The following is a 4,345-nucleotide window of genomic DNA, read 5'->3' as shown; positions in this document are numbered from 1 at the left end:
ACGTCCCTATACCTAGGTCTCAAAATACCCAAATTACACGAACGCCCTTGAAAACAGGGTCGTAAAAATCCGCACAGTTACTTTTTATTAGACAGTGAAACTTTGATCCATTTCAGATGGACCAACCTAAAACTAGCCTTATCTCAACATAACAATCATAACACTCTAGTTCAGCTCGAATCATCGTGATCTTATTTCGCAATCGCTTCTTTTCCTATTTCAGGATAAGACGGCTCTACTCGCGTTTTATTTCGTATCTGGAAATTGCGAATAATCATTTCCCGCTGCTTTTTTAGGTAATTTCCCGCGATTGTAAATCGGATGTTCTGATCTTATTTTTCTGATATTTTCAGTTGTCGCGAGAGAATTGAGCATGACAGGCTCCATTCGAAATTTTGAAAAATTAAATTTCCTCCCAAAATTGCGTGATTCGTGTTTCTCAAGGACAAACTTCCAAATATGACCGACTGGCACAAAGGTTAAGCATGATCTACAAAAAACATTGGCTTGGTTTATTACACATAATATCGATTTAATTTAACAAGCAAGAAAAAGTTTCAGACCATAAATTACAAACGACGACACTGTTTTATCAGAACAGTCAGATTATGTTTGGGACCCCGAGTGGTCTCACCCACTATTTTTGAATATCAAATAGATATATCAAGTCAAGCAATCAACACAATTTGTATTCACAAAGACTATGTAAAAGTAATTCCACTTACAATAGACGCGACACCTTTAAACTATAATTCATTTTTACCTGAACGAAAAGAAAATAATAGTTTAAATTCAACTATTCTACAACAAGAAAATTTAAATGGAACTAGAAATCTTACCCAACAAGATATTCAAACACCATCACATTTTGTAAATGAAGAAATAGTCGAAACATTAGTAGCAACCACACCACAAAGTATATCACCAATACACCCAAATTTTACAACGCCAAAAACTAAAAATCCAACATTACCACCGGTAACATTACAATTAACGGTTTAACTCTCCGTTGCCCCGAAAAATTCACATATGAACTATCAGACGTATAGACCAATGACGAAACCAACGCAAAAACGGAAAACGTTCACAGGAAACATTTTTGCAGAACACAATTGTAATTATGTCAACTGTCCGCAAACTACTCATCCTCCCCGAACGAATACGCATAATCAATTCTTTACACAAAAATCAAAATTCCCACAATCATCAACAAATTCAATAAACTTTCATAACTACCCACATACTTCACAAGATAAGAGTGAAAATTACCCATTTTACCAACAAATCAGAAATAAACAACAAACACCTTATTATAAACCCAACCTTTGTCATCAGACGATGACGACTACTACCAACCTTATACGCGAGAAGACCGTGTACAAGAACCTCGACAAAATCATGCATTTCAAAATATAAATTTCTATCCACAAATTTCAAGCTAGTAAACAAACTCACCAACAATTACAAATGCAAAATCCAACTAGTACACAACCCTATCAATCAATGCAGATACAAAACCCTGTTAGTACACATTCTTATCAACCAAAACAAATGCAAAATGAAATTCCATTGCCGTAATATTTACAACAACACGAAATAACAAAAATTCAACTAACAAATTTTTCACAAAGACCAAATGCCGCAAAATCACTGCAAATGACAATAAATCCATACCTAATAGGTAGATTATCAACAACACCGAATAAACCATTAATGGTAATCACAGGCACAGACCCTGAATTTTCTGTAGAAGCTTATTTAAATGCAGTCACAGCAAATCTAATTTTGAATATAGGACCTGAACCAATAAATACACCACTTCACCAAAATTGGATAAACAGACGCACAGCATTGATCCAAACATCGCTCGATGGCGCAGCTCAAAAATGGTTTTCAGTTTTACCTATAGAAACAAAATCAGATTGAAAAAATTTACACAAGATTTTTCAAAAATGTTTGATTCCTAAAGAAACAAACAACATCAAAGAGTTCTTGGCAATGAAATTTGTGGATTACCAAATGAAACAATCAAACAATTGGCAATTAGAATCGAAACACTAGTTCGAAAAGCATATTCATATAAAACTCATGATTACAAAAACACAAAAATGACAGAAATCTTAATGATGACTCTAACACCTCAATTAAGGAAAGTAGCAATCAAAAAGAGAGCATCACATCCCTCCTCAATTCTAGAACCAGATTTAGATCTTAGAAAACTAGTTGATAAATTAGAACAAGCTGAAATCACAATGAAACTTGAAGAAACAGAGAACCTTAAACTACAATACGTTAATCGAATCCAAACAAATACTACACACATAAAGAACATCCAGGGTTCAGACGTAGATTTATTAGAAAAAATCAGTGAAATTTTGAACATCTATGAGAAAAATCCAAATTTTAAAGGCAAACCATTTTTCAAAAAATGGTGTAATTATTGCAGTCGATAGGGACACAGCATTGCCAAGTGTCGACAAAAACAGCAAGAAAACCAAAATATAGCAAAAAAGTATAAAAAACCAAATAAATCATTTTATCAATACATGAAAAAAGATCAAAATTTACCAAAAAAAAGTTCACGGTAATAATAGCTCTGGGAAACCACTCCCAAATAATTCCAATTATTCAAGAAATCAATCACCTTTTAACTATAGTTTTTGAGTCAGATCACCAGAACAAAGAAATTCACGAAATTTTTCACAAAATAGATAAAGTCGATCAAATAGTCGAAAAGATCAGTATCGAAACAACTATTCACGATCAAGTTCGAACAGAACAGAATATTCGTTTGATAACAGGTCCCATTCAAACTCTAAGAATAGACACTATTCAAACAACAGATCAAGAAACAACTCATCTTATATTAGAAATAGGAATTGTTCTAACAATAGAAATAGGAGCTATTCAAATAATCGAAACCAATATTATCAAAACCACAGATCAAGGAATAAATCAAACAACAGATCAAACAATCAAAGGTTCAACAACAATCACTATCAAAATAGATCACGAGATAATTCACAAAATAGGAATTCACATTACAATAATCGACAAAGAAATTATTCCCAATCCCCTTATCGAATAAACAACTGTTACCGCGATTACCACAATAGGTATAGGAGCAACACACCAAAACACCAAAGGCAAATTAATCAAGTACAAGCAACTGAAGAAACAAATTCAGACCCTCCTGGTATCTATTATTGATAATACGGAAATTACTGAATTACAATTAAATCACATTAATTGTGAATCAACAGACAGCGAAAGCGATACAGATAACACCATCTCAATTAAATGATTAAAGTTGAAAATGACTATGAACCCGTTATTTATGAACAAATTTTTCATTCACATATCTATGAAAATCAATTGAAACTTCTCCACAATTGTTCCACTAGAACTATAAGTAATAATATACCAGCAGTGCAAGAAGTAAATAAAATTAACACTCTAATCAAACCCGAAAAAGAAGAAAAACAATGTTTAAATACAAACCACATTTATCAAAACATACAAAAAGAATCACCACAAGAAAAATTTTGGACAATTCCATTTCTTTTAGAAACTCCAAAAAATTAAGAATTTCAACCACCGGATCTTGAAATAGACTTTTTATTTGACTGAGGAGCAGAATCAAGTATCATTAATATTCCCACTTGGACCGAAATTCAAATTCTCTATCCAAAATTAATACCCTTAAATATAACTAGTAAACTAGCAGCAGCACAAGGCCCAGCATTAACAAACTATGGAAAAATCCAACTTTTCCTTGTTCGCACTAGAACAATGGAACAAAACAAACTCCTTAACAAACCGTCTAAACAATAACGGACATAAAACAAAATATCCTTGGAATACCATTTATAACAAAACATATGCCAACAATAAACATATTAAATAGTAAAATTCATATAAAAGATATATATACACAAAAATGAAAAACACAGCTTTAACATTTTTTCAAAGAATTAATAAACAACCACCATTTTTCTCCAAAATTTATCCTTTATAGAATCAGGAACGAAAATATCTGAAACCACTATCAGGACATATATATATAAATAATTTCTCAATCAAATAAGTTCATCAATATGATAAAGAACAAAATAAACAACATCTCTACTTGTCAGACCGTGATTTTAGACCAATTCATAAATTTTTTTGAGTAACAATCTCATCCATAAAAGAATCAAACTCCGATATTATTTCCTTACATGTATACAACAATTCACCAAACCAAATAACACTACTTTTAGAACTCTTAGGATATTTTGAAACAAATGCAACAAATATCCCCACAGAAGAAGTAGCATATCGAGTCAACAATATATTACAACTA

This window comes from Symsagittifera roscoffensis, chromosome 1 (genome assembly GCF_963678635.1).
Source record: "Symsagittifera roscoffensis chromosome 1, txSymRosc1.1, whole genome shotgun sequence".
Classification (NCBI taxonomy): domain Eukaryota; kingdom Metazoa; phylum Xenacoelomorpha; order Acoela; family Convolutidae; genus Symsagittifera; species Symsagittifera roscoffensis.
This window is presented reverse-complemented; position numbering follows the sequence as displayed.